Genomic DNA, 13431 nt, shown 5'->3' with positions numbered 1-13431 from the left:
AATTCCAATTTTTTTTTGAAGAAAAAGTATATTCAGAATGACTAATCTATTCCATCTTCCCTTGCACAGGCCAGGGGTCTTCAGGTGGGTTCATATGTCAACTTTCAGAGTTGTGCTTTGCCTTACACACTTCTGTAAAGACCATCTCTCCAAAGAAGGTCACATTCTGAGGTACTGGGGGTAACGACTCCAACACATGTTATCCTGGGACAGATAATTCAACTCACAACCCATTCCAAAAGCTATAGCAGAATGTTGGTCTTCGTTCAGACGGAGGTCACTCCAGGCTCATTATAAACCTTTCTGGGGCTCAAATTCTCCTCTGCAATGGGCAAGACAAGATGATCTTAAGATCATCTTCTGGGTCTAAAATCTCTCTTCCCGTTCATCAATACCTACCTATTTATTTGGTGTCCATTCCCCAGATGCCTTGCTCTCTACTAAGGATTCTCTCAATAATGGGTTAAACATTTGAAAAACATCTGAAACCAGTGAAATGACACCTCCCCCAAAGGTCCCAGGCTCACAGTGTTGCCAAGTGAACTGGGAGACCTTAGGCCCTGAAGCCTCAATCCAGCCTGTCTCAAGGATGTCATCAAAGGCTCTTAGTTTCATTTTGAGAAAGAATTCCAAAACAGATAGCATAGTGAGCGAGAAGTAGAAGCCAGAAAGTTTATTTCAGTGAAAGCACGCTCTTGAGATGCGAGAGTGGGTGAGGGGGGTGGGGAGAGAGAGAAAAAGGGGGTGGGGGGGTGCTATGTGCACCAGGGTTCAGGATTCTATCTAGTCTCTATAAAGTATTGACATCTGTTCACAGAGGGTGGAATATTCATTGCTTGCTGCAGGGATTTCTTGGAAGCAGGATTTCATGCCTTTTCTTCTTATTTGGTCAAGGGTTTCCTGTCATGGCACCCACCATCTTGGGCCTGTCTGGTTTGATCTGGCATCCTATGTCTTTGTTTTTGTGGGCTGCCAGAACAGGTTTCTAACTTCCCCAATAGCCAGCCATGAATTCCTCTTTGCTGGGCTCCAGGTATCCTGGCAGTGGGCCATCAGAAGGCGGGTATATTCTGAGGACAGATGGGACCTACCAGGACCCATCCAAGCCCCATTTCCATCATCTTGGGACTCCACATACCCCTCAGGGCTACTCAAGCTTCCCATCTCCTCACACAACTGTAATACCAGCCTTTCACCTCAGCCCTGGTACCCAAGTCACAACAGCCCCTTCAGTCTCTCCAGGAGAGCTGCTCATGCAGAACTACAAATACTGTCTTTGGTGACAGAATTATCCAGTGACAGCAGGGAAACACACCCACACAGCAGGCAGCCTGCTGCTGACAAGTCTCTCCCAAAACACCCAAGAGCCAAGCTCACAAGTGCTTATTAGCACCAGTGTCTGCATTGCTAACTCTCCTCACACAGACATCCTGAGCCCTGGGGAAGTGAGATGGACAGGACCATGGCAGCCTGTGGGAAAAGCTGGTGGGAAACACTGGCATGTGCCTTCCCCTCCGTGGGAGCACATGATCCATTTTCTTTTTCCTTTTCTTTCTCCACCCACAGCTCCTCATGGGGGAAAAAAAAAATGTAAACTTTAGAAACATGTAAAGAAGGCATGAATATAATCCGCCACAGTCTTACCATACAGAGATATTGTGATATCTTGACGTTTTTGCTTCCATTTTTGAACCATTGTAAAACATAGTTGAAATCAGATAGAGCATACGAAGTCCCAGTTTTTATTCATTTGATAGTCTCACAGCATTTTGCTAACATTGGTTATTAGTCAGCTTCATAATGAATATCACTTGGGAGATCGGCAGCCCCACTGATGAAGCAGAAATTCAGTGCGTGTGAGTTCTTCGGCCCCGTTGGTGGTGTCTTTCACGTTGACTTTAAGATTTCTTCCTGGGCGGGGGAGGGGGGTCTTGTTTACCATAACAACCCTCCCTGCAGATGGCAAGGCCACCGATTAAAGAAAAAACTGGGCAAGGCATTTGTTGGTACTTCAGTGAGAAAAGGGGGGGTGGGTTGGAGAATTCCCAGGAACAGCACCAGAGTTTTCGCAGTATCTCAGCTACCACCACACCACGAGCGGCATGAATTGGGGACAAGCCTTGTCCTAAGAGTCCTGTGGGGTCATGGATGGCGAAAGACAGCTCAGGTGAGCAAGGACCAGCTCACACAAACTTCTCTGCCCCGGCTGCTGCCCACCCATTGCATTTAGTGCATAGTGACTCTGCAAGGTCCTTCTTGATCAGCTCCATTGCAAGGACCATTTAATGGAGGCCTAGATATGTTAATGACTTGCCTAAATTAAGTAAGGGGTCAAGCTGGGATTCTAATCCCAATCTGGAGGGTTTTACACCACAACCATTGTTGCCTCTTGAGGCCACTGAGAAGGCTCCCTTCCTCACACACACTAATAAGATATTCATTTCTACTGAAAATCTTCTCTCAGAAAATAAAGACCCTAAGTATGGTTGGTATAGAGGGTGAAGTGGTGTGACAGGTAGATCCTGGCTTGGGACTGGGACAGGCCATCTCCCGACTCCGCGGATGGCTGCCTGCTGGCACGCTGAGAGCCGGTGGTTCTGCCAAGTAGGGAGACTCCAGACATTGTCCTGAACTGTCCTTGACTGAAGAAGAGTCACCCCATCCAAGGGCATGCCGCCTCCCCCAAGACAGCCTGCATCCAGTTACTAGTCCATGTGGGTGATATAAAAGGCTTGCCTTCATCCCTTCAAATGGAACAATTCTGAAGGTCCACCCAGAGTCTAGACTAGCCAGGGGGGTCTGCTGAGACCTTTGTTGCAACAGCCAATATCCAGGTCCTTTTGCCTAGCACCTCCCTCTTCCTTCGTTGCCCTACAGACACTGATCCAGCAACACTCCCCTGTAAAGCTTCTGCACATGAATCTTCTTCTCAGAGTTGTTTCACAAGGAACTTGCCCTAAGAATTTAGAGCACTAATCGTTTGCATGCTATGAATGAAGGGGATACAGAAATACAGCTTCCTTCCACAGCTCCTGAAAACTAACTTACTCCCGTAATACACTGAGGGAAGAGGGTCTTCTCTGCAAGAGAGGGCTGGGGTAGGGGATGGAGCCCTCTGAGATACAGCAGGCTGGGTGGGATGGCCTAGCTGGGGCCTTTCGACAGATGGAGGGTGGGGTGTGAGCACTGAACAATTAGAAATGACCCCACCCATGAAGGAGGCAGGAGAGAGGGACCCAGCAGGTGAGAAAGAGATTAAACCCATGGTTCTCCATTAGGCTACACATCCCAACTGCTCAAGGATCTTTTTAGATATATTCCTACCAGGAGCGCCCTCACTCCGCCCTAAGTGTCCAACTTGGCTGATCTGGAGGAGGGTATTGTTTTAAAAATCTCCCCAGGTGATTCTCATGCATAGTCAGGATTGAGACTCATCTGGCGAACAGAGGTGGGCAGTGGTGGCCTCTGAAATCTACAAGTTGACTCTGACCACTGGTAGAAGTGCCCTGACTTACCAGTAGGTACCCCTCCAGGGCTCCTGGCATGCTCACAGAAGGCAGCCCTACCTCCTGACCCTGTGAAGGCTCAACGACCCTCTGACAGCACCAGCGTCCACGTGGGGTGGGGGCTGCCTTTTCTAAGCAGTGGGCCAGCGGCAACCAGGGCTACGGCAGAGATCTGTCCTCAGAGCAGTTTCCTCGGATGCCTATTAATCCGCGGGTTCTCACATCCCACCCCAAACCTCCCAGTGGAAATCTCTCTCCATTCTGTAACAAACCCCTCCCCCAGTGAATCTTCTGTATCTAAGTTTAAGAACCACTGCTGAGAGCTCCCTGCCCAAGAGAGCCTTCTCTCAAATTTCATATCCCAGTTCACGGTGCAAAATTTTGTTTTCAGTGCAGATAAGGAAGCCTCCCAACTCCTTCCCAGTGTGCGCTTGGGTGGGAGTCAGCTCAGGTTCCCCCGGTGAGCCGAGCCGATCAAGGAGCAGAGTGGGAGAATCCTCTTTCCCAGATTCTTTCTGGTTAGTTTTTTTTTTTTTCCTTTTAGCATCAATGGTAAACAACGCTACATCACTTGTGAGTCGTCCCAAATATTTTTTTTTTTACATTGTGCAATTGAATTGACAGTTTTGCATAATAAAAGGTTAACATGATGAGCAAACAAGAAATGAATGAAGCTTGATTGTTCAGATGCAGAATTTGCAACAATAAGAATTTGTACTTATCTTCATGCTCCGTCCATTGTCCAATGATTGTCCTCTCTAGATGGAAGTATGGCTCTAGGAGGGATAAAAATAGATATTAATAGGCTTGTACACAACCTCCTTATCGCCTTATCAAGGAGGCATGACTATTTCTCTAACCTCCTGTCTCGACATTCTGTGATCATAACTGGCATGTCTTGATTCCTCATCTGCGGGAGTGCTTGGCGGTTTTAACTTCCTCATTTCATTACTTTGCAATGGTGCCAGCATCCATATTAATGAAATTATTTTGATTATCTTTCATAGATAGTGTATCAGTGGGCAGTTAGCAGCCCCGTCAAGGACTCCACGAGGATCCTGGGCGGCTTCAGGCCCCAGGATCTCCCCCTTCCTCCTTTCTCTAAGGCCCCTGCCTAATTTCCTCTTTCCTTCTGGGGATTCATTTATCTGCCCTGTTGTAGTATTTTTTGTCACACCCAAGACTGGCCTAGATGGAGACAGTCTCTTTGGGACATCCCCTTCTTTTGGTCTCCCCAACTGAGCTTAATTAGTTTTCTTGTTCACTATCTTGGGGGACAGATGGAGAAGCCCAGAAGTCCACAGGAAGAAGCTCTACTGGTTTAACTGGTTCTCCAAGAACATTTTCTTGAGGGTCCCAGGGTCTCTCCCATCGAGAGGGACAGGAGACCCCTTTTCAAGGCAACTGACTCAAAACAAAGAGCCCGATGGGAAGTTGGTGATTTAGATCCGGTTGAGTCTTGGTCCCTGCAAGAACTTACTGGTAGGTCCTTTGTTCTGGGCACACCTACTCTTCTTCTCAAGGTCTGTCACCCCAGAGAGCAGTCACAGACTTTCCTGGGCAAGGGGAAGATTTCTCCACCCATTTACTAAATGCCCTTCCCCTGTCTTTAAGCCATTCTGCATTAACTTTGCACGCATTATTTGCACTTGTCCCCACTCCATCTCATTTTAATTTCCTTTCAGGAAGAAGGATGGGTTTTCTGCAGGACCTCAGCTTAGCTAAAGAATGAAAGTAAGCAATACAGCTTAATCCAGCCCTCCCTCGCTCCCCCACATGCATTGGCTTGCCTAAGCCTTCTTGCCTCAAATTCCTGAGAACTTGCACTGGAGGTGCAATCAAAGAAGGAAACAGCCATGACCCATCTCCTATCTCCTCGCTACGTGTTGTCCCAGGACTGTCCTGCTCTGTGCCTCCTCCTCTGGCTGCAGTGACAGTGACCACCCTCGGACTGTGCTTTCCCAGCCCTGGGTGTCCACCCAAGGTGCTCACCCCGAGGGATGCTAGAACATTGAAAGGGGCAGAGCAAGCGCCCAGCAATGACGCAGAGGCCCATCTCCCAGGGTGCTGCCGTCCCGCTCCTTCAGCACAAGCAGGGCTTGGGTCTCCCCAGGCCCTCTGCAGCACGGCAGAAGGCAGGAGAGGGGGTGGTTTTTTCCAGCACGCCCATGAGTAAGGATTCTCTATCGGCAGCAGAGCTCCGCTCTCCTTGGCCAGATGCATCTGTCTCTTTCTGTTCGGCAACATGCGGCCACACACACGTATCCTACCGGTCTCTGTTGTTCTCTTCAGGCACTACTTAGAGTATGCAGGCAGGCTGACTTGCTATTAAGACAGAACTTGACCAAACACATGAGAATGACTTCCTTTCCCCTCTCTGGACCTTCTCTTTGTCCAAGCTGGCTTTCCTTTTCTGGCCTGGGTTAACACCTTTGTCCTGCCCACACGTGTCTGTGGTTTCCAGCCGAGAAGCCGCAGCTGTCTTCTCACCTGGCTTTCCTCAACATCTGCCAACCATATACTATGTCTGGTTTTACTTACTGGTAGCTGCCACTTACTGAGTTGTTCCTGGGTACCAAGCTTCGCATGAAACAACTGAATTTTTGCTTCCTATGAAGCAAAAGCCTTTGCTTTTTTCCGTGCTCATGATGGTTGCCGAGTTAGAGTCTATTGCTGTCACCATTTGGGGGTTACAGAAACAGACTTGGGGTTAAGTAGTTTGTCCAAAATTCCACCATAAGTAAGTGGTTGGGCCCAGACATTACAATTTGGAAGCTTGAGTGTGTATGATGCTTCTCTTGAAGATGAGTGTGTATGATGATTCTCTCAAAGGGAATGCTGGATCTGTCACCTACGGCTCAGAGCCTGAGAAAGTGACTAGGGCAGGTCATAATCCACCCAGAATACAGTCCATAGTCCAGCAAACTCGAGCTAGGTGAGCCTCTGGCCCCTGCATACTACTTGGCACTAACAAAAACCAACTCTCGGGGTGGCTGGGTGGCTCATTTGGTAAGCGACTGCCTTCGTCTCGGGTCATGATCCCGGAGTCCCAGGATCGAGTCCCTAGGCAGGCTCCCTGTTTGGTGGGGAGTCTGCTTCTCCCTCTGACCCTACCCCCTCTCATGTTCTCACTCTCTCTCTCTCTTTTTCTCAAAGAAAATAAATAAATAAATAAATAAACCTTTAAAAAAAAAAATCTCAACTCACTTTTTTGACTCGGTTTTTTCCATACATAGAAGAATGTAAAAATAATGAAATCAGTCAGATGATCGTTTAACTATATGGCAAGCATTCTGAGTACCCGTCTGCCTTGTCACAACAGTCCCCTGTCCTATTTTGCAGAGACATTTGATTTAATCCCCTGAATCAACACTGGGGACAGTTTATCTTAGGGACATCCAGGAGGATGGTTATGGGAAAGGGGTGCAAAGGAGGCTGTGAAGAGCTGGTAGTGACCCGTCTCCTCATCCAGGTCCTGGGAACCTGGATGTCATGGAGTGAAACAGCCATCCAGCCGCCCCCTGGAGTTAGCACTTTCTCACCACTCGGACCCCTGCCCGGACCACCTCCACCACTCTCCTCTCTTGGTAAGGTTCTCGTCCATCCGTCCCTCCTTAGGGGCCTCCCGTGACTCCTCAGTCAAGATGAGGTGTCCCTGCTTTAGGTGCTCATAGATGTGCATCCCCCGCCCCCCCCCCGCACCTCCTCCCACAAGCTCTGATCACAAGTAAAATCCTCCGGCTGCTTCTGTTGCAGCTGGCTTCTTGTGTGTCTCTCTTGCTAGACTCCAGGCAGCCGGGCCTTGCTGTGTCTCCCAGGCCTGGCACAGGTGGTTGTCATGAAGGAATCTGTAAAGGAATGATGGCGGGGGAGGGAGGGAAGCAGGCAGAGAGCGAGACTAGAGGGGCAGAGGGAAGAAAGTGAGACAAGGAGAAGCAGCAGCAGGGAGGGAAAGAGCTGTGTCTCCCAAGGATCTGGTGTCTTGGGGCGTGGCTAGAGGTGGGCAAGGGGGAGCCCTCGGGAGTGAGTACTTGAACCGATGAACGGATGAAGACCCTCCTGCAGAAGAAGGCACCCCGAAGGCAGACTCAGCGGGGGCGAGACCGGCTCCAGGACTGCAGCCTGGGTTCACAAAGGGAGCGTGGAGACCCCGAGTCCAGCCTGGCTCGGGGCTTCTCTGGGCTCAGAGGAGGTGACACACTAGAGTAACCCGCCAGGTCTGCAGGACACTGAGAGCTGGGGCTGTCAGCTACTGGGGGTGCAGATGGCAGCCTCAGGGATGGCCGTGACGCTGGCCAAGGAGGGGTGGGCGACCGCAGGCGGGGCATGAGCGGCCATAGCAGCGTCTGAGCTTTGGACGTGATGGCGGAGGCCTGGGTGGGCCATCACACACCCCAAATTCAGGCCTGACTTGGTGGAAGAGGGTCTTATTTGGGGACCAGAGGCCTGCATCTCAGGGCAGATGCAAACTGCCCAGGCTCAGGGCACACCACACTGCCCCTTCTGACCTGGAGGAAGACCAGCCAGAAAATTAGGAGAGAGGTCCCCCAGTTTACAGCCCCAGGCTGTATTTCTCTGGAACACACACACCCCTGAGAGTTGGCTTCTATAGAGCACATATGAATGAGGAGAGAGAACACCAAAGACCCAGTGAACCCCCAAAAGAAAACAGACCCTTGGATTGGAAACGAGTCCTTCCAGAGGCCCCCACTTCATCCACAGTGACTTGTGTGACTCCTGGCACCAAGAGCACACCTTTGGGAGACAGTCCCTCTGACTTTTTAAAAAGATTTTTATTTATTTGTCAGAAAGAGCATAAGCAGGAGGAGGAGAAGGAGGCTCCCGGATGAGCAGGGACCCGGATGTGGGGCTCCATCCCAGGACCCTCAGATCATGCCCTGAGCCGAAGGCAGACGCTTAACCAACCCAGGCATCCTGAGACAGTTCCCCCTTTTACCTCAGTAATAAAATTTCCCCCTTTTAACTCAGTACCCCAAATCTTGCTCTGGAGCAACAGTTCCTGCTCTAAGGAGAAAAAAAAAAATGATGACATAGGAGAAGACAAAATCATCATCAGTAAGCAGAAAAACTCCCCGTGAGTTTTCTTTAGGGACTCTCAAGACACACGGACGTCTCAAGACACTAGGACGTAGGACCTTCTAAAGCATTTTCACACCATGTTTTTCTGAAACTCTGGCTTTCGAATGTTTTGCATTGCCTGCCTTTTTAGTAGAATCGCACACCACCAAGAGAGGTCTATTTATTCATTAATTATATTCACACAACAGTGTGTGTATTGCTGACTGTATTTACAGTGAAAGTTCCAGCAGCATGTGTCCCCTGGTGTGCAGGAGTTCCAGTCAATAAATAGGAGGGAAGACCAGGCAAGCCTCATAACCCTCCTACCACACAGTCAACCATGACTCGGAGGCAAAGGGACTGGCGCAAGTCAGACAGCGAGGAACTGGGGAAGAGGAGTAAGAACCCCCTTCCAATGGCTGAGGGACCCCTCCTCTCCACCTGGCGGCCTCCCTGGGGCCCCGTCTCAGCCACACTTGGCACGCACTGCAATTCTTCCTTCCGTGTTCCAGATTCATCTTTTCCCGCTATCGCAGCGAGGATGGATCCAGTTACATCAGTTCCTGGTGATTTCCACATTTTTCTTCTTGCTTTCCCTATTTTATCATTCTCACCTGGAACACAGGGTGAGCCCTGCTTTTGGGGGGGAGAGCGGGGCAGGGGTGCGGTGTTCTCCTCTCTTTCTCCCAGATCCATTAAGGGGGCGAGGATGTGGACCTTGCCCCCCACTAGGGGGGCTCACCAAGCCCAAGGGTTAATGTGTTCCTCGACCTGTTTGCTGAAAGTAGATGTTCTCTCCAGCAGAAGGCCCATGTGATGTGATTTACTTGGAGGGGCTCCTCTTGATACGCAACACCTGGCCACCACTCTTCCCTGACCGAGAAGGCTCTGAGAAGGCATCTGTAGAAGCACACATTCGCCGTTCCTGATTCCCAGTGTAAACACTTGGAAACAATGAAAAAAACCACAGCGCAGGCAACCAAGACATCAGCCGCTCCGCTAGGGGCTCCAGGAAGTGAGCTGAGACTAGGAGGGGACTGGAAGACGGTTGAGTGGCACACAGTACCCTCCCTCGTCCAAGAGTCATTGTTTAACCAAGGTGGGACACTCCCGGAGGAGCACATATAAGGAGGAGCCTACTGCGGGAAGAAACCCGGACTCCGGACTCTACCAACATTGCCGGTCTGCATGTTCCCTGGAGACGCGACCCTTGTCTACCACGGCCACTTTCCCTCCTACAAAGCTGCTGCTGCTGAGTGTGGGGTACCTGGCCAGCCGTCCCCTGGCTCCCGCGGGAATACCGCTGACATCAGATACAACCGTTAGGAAGCAGGTAGGATGTGCGCGGTGACCTCTCTGGGCTTTGGACCAAGGTAGTGGTCCAAACTTCAGTGAGCAAATGAATTCCCCCAAAGAGCGTCTTAATTATGTAGATTCTACATCTACCCTCCAGAGAGGTGTCTGTAGAAGCTCCAAAAACTCAGGACTTCTGGCCCAAAGGGTCCAATGTTAGGCTTGAAGGAACGCTAGAGCAAAGGATGAGTTGCCTTGATAAGAGAAGATCATTCACGCTTGGCCTATGTCCCCTCACAGCAAGTTACCTTAGCTTTTGTGCTCCACATCCCAACCTCAAGGGCTACACTGACCATAAGGGACACCCCGATGGGAGGAATCCTGTCTCCCTGTTCACCCATGTTCAATTTCTGACACGTAGTACATGTTTCATATTTGCTGAAGGAAGGAAAGGGGCTCAGGGCTTGCCTTTTGTTTTCAAATGATCTAGCTTCAAAATTACGGGAACAAAGTTGAGAAATCTGGGTTAACCACAACACTGATCACCGCATCAGAGATCAAGGCGGCTCCACTGACCCTAGAGCTGTGGACGGTCGATGCCTGTGCCTCTTGGGCTGCTCAGGTCAGGTCCTCCTAGAGATGCGATTCTGTGCTTAGGGAGATAGCTCTCACTATTTGACTTGAACCCAAGCTAACCAGACTAGAGTAAGTGCAGACATTTTCCCTCTGTGGTTACAGTGGGGCTATGACTTGTCCTGGGATAGAAATCAAACTTCACTGACCCCCAGGTGGCATAAACAGAGTGATTCAGCTGATCTCCTTGAATGGTTCCAACTGTCCCACTCACCTGTCCCGGCTAGAACGAAACCCTTTCTTTCTTTTCTTCCTTCTCTCCATTTTCTTTCTTTTCTGTTTTTGCTGGGTGATAGCTTCAGGAGGACTCCATATTCACCAGATGAGAGTCGAACCCCCCCACAGGTGTTTGTGCCTCCTACAGTCCCCTCCCTCTGATGCAGATTCTCCTAGGAAGGTTCTGAAAAGGGCCAAAACAGAGAAACTGGTCAAACTGAGCAGGCCTGCGCTTCCCATCCCCAACGCCAGGCTTCAGGTCCCCCCATCCTGGGTTCCAGCTGGCTTCTGTCTTGGTCCTTGAATTCTCAGGGGACTGTTCTCTACCGTGCACTGCTTTTTGCTTTGCGCAAACCATTTTGAAGAAAGAATTCTGTGATCTAATGGAAAGGCTGTGCGCGCCCACCAGTCTGCAAAGCTGGTTCCCCCAATAAGCAACCAGGAGAGCATGGCCAGACCTGATTTCGTCATTTTAATAAGTAAGTTAGTTGAACAAGGTGATCCTAAAGGGGGTCTTCCAGCTCCTTGGGAGCAGAGCCCTTCCTGCTGAAAGGCATCTACTGGTTGTCTGGTCCTGCTCAGAGGCCATCTAATGAGCTGATAAACAAATGCCAGTTTTTAAGAGCTGGTATAGGGGTGTGGCAATGAACGCTGGTGCCGCTGCGGCCGCCTCTGCTGGAGTCATAGGGAGGATGCTCTGTGTCCTGTACCGAGTGTGGAGTGACACGGGAGGGGCTGCCTCTCGGCCCCTGCGCTCTGGGATTCACATTCTCACTCTGCTCAATAGCCACGAGGGACATTAAAAACTGAGAGTGGCCAGGACCTTTGGTTCATTTCTGAAACGATGGTCCCTTGGGCGATACTCTGCCTTCCGATCCCCGGCTGGGTCAGCCCTGCTAGCTGGCCCCCCATAACTGTTGATCAGGCCTGACCAGGATCTCCCGCAGCTCCAAGATTGGAGCCGAAGCCCCCGTGGGCCGTCTCCATCGGGAGTAACCACACACCTCCTTCCAGAGACACAGCCAGTGACCCCCATCTGGATCACTGCTGGGCACCGGGGAGGTCCTAGACCGTTGCCTTGGTTCTCCTCACCAAACATCACATCTTGTCCCCAGTCTAATCCTTACCCAGAAGTGGCTTCCAACCAGTAACCTACATTGTTATGTTCCATCTCCCAAATGCCCAGCATCCTCTTAAGTTCTAAAGAAACTTTTAGATGGCCTTACCTTGGGGAGAAACTCTGGGCAGAGGCTTTCAGGACGGGCTGGCTCCCAGGATTCTGGACTGCCGGCCACCGCGGGTACATCCCTTCAACTCTGAGGCCATTCTGAGCCCTGCTGTCTGCCTGATATTGTCTACAAACACTGTGTTCTTCCTGGAACCAAGTCACTTTCTCCAGATGGGTACAGGCTTTCCCCCCTACCCCACCCACCTCACCCCAACTCCCTTGGGGCCTCGCCTGTTCTGACACCTAGCCCTGGGCAGGTGGAGGCTTCCTGGGGCAGCATCTCCTCCTGGCTCAAACCGAGGGTCTGCAGGCACCGTCCCTCACTCTCCTGGCCTGCCCTTCCCCTTCCCACCAGGGCCTTTTCATACCCCGAGCAGGCAGGTTCCTAGACCTTTTGCTCCTCTTTCTCCAGTCTGCTCTGCCTATTGAAACCCTCCTCACATGCTCCGGCCTTCTTGTTTTTTTTTTTTTTTTTAAGGGTGGAATGAGAAAGAATGAAGGAAGGGGCATGGGAAATCTCAGAGGCCTAAACCCCCCTCAGCCTGCTTCTCTCTGCCTCACTCACCTTCTCACACACACATGCATTTTCTTTCATGGTGCTCTTCGACATACTTAATCCAGAAGATACTCTCAAAAGATTTTCGTTTCCCACTGAGCCCATGCCTTGTCCCTATCCCCATAAGCATGACCACATGCTGAAAGTGGTTTGCACGGGGCTTTTTTCCGCTAGAGAGCCGTTAAGTGGCTTATTTTCTCCACTCGGGTGGCTAAATTATTCTCAATGTGTTAAACAGTGTAATTAAACACATACACACGCGAGTGCGCCGGGCCCCGTCCCCCACCCCCCTTCCTTGCTCCTTGTCAGCACAGAGAGTGTCAGCCCCCGCCTTCAAGCTCTGTTAGTTTTAATTTGAGTTGTGGAATTAGTAATGGGTTTTGCTGGAACACTGTTGTGGGAAATAGATCGCTCCTCGTGCAGGGTTTGGGCACCATTTCAAATGAGTATTTGTTAAGAGGAAAACCATCCCTTGTCATGTTCTGCTACATTACATCAGATTTATTTCCATTGTTCTGAAAAACACCAGCCAGGAGAGAGCTGCGTGCATCACTCCCGGGCAGGGAACAATTGAACTCAGGCTTCCTGTTTCGTAGCTGATTGAAAACAAAATGCAAACAGCATCGGCCTTTGTTGCTGGGGCTTGCTAAGCTCCTCCTGGAGGCACAGACAGCCAGCGCAGGCTCTGCACCTGTCACTGGGAAGCCCGTGATCCGCTGGCCGGTGACAGCGTGGTTTAGTGGCAAAGCTTGGATGTGGAGGAAAAGCGGTGGAGAGAAGCCCAGCAGGTCAGTTGAAAGGATCCATCCAACGCAAGGAGTCCTCTGCACCCCAACCCCTTTAAGAACATTCAACCTCAACTTGACCATTGCCACTGAAGAATGCCCATGGCCATTCAAGCCACCGTTGGATCTTTTCTT

The 13431-nt window shown here is 50.6% G+C and overlaps 1 protein-coding gene across 1 annotated transcript in view; it reads left to right on the top strand.

Moving 5' to 3' along the window:
- Positions 1-9761: 9761 nt before the first annotated feature.
- CAPN13 (calpain 13) overlaps positions 9762-13431 on the top strand; it is a 77835-nt gene continuing 74165 nt past the window's right edge. Inside the window, exon 1 of the mRNA XM_059407615.1 lies at positions 9762-9918. The gene's annotated coding sequence lies outside the window, so the exon portion shown is untranslated. The remainder of the gene's footprint in view (positions 9919-13431) is intronic.

This window comes from Mustela nigripes, chromosome 7 (genome assembly GCF_022355385.1).
Source record: "Mustela nigripes isolate SB6536 chromosome 7, MUSNIG.SB6536, whole genome shotgun sequence".
NCBI classification, from domain to species: domain Eukaryota; kingdom Metazoa; phylum Chordata; class Mammalia; order Carnivora; family Mustelidae; genus Mustela; species Mustela nigripes.
Note: the sequence above shows the minus strand (reverse complement) of the source record. Positions and strands in the feature narration are given on the sequence as shown.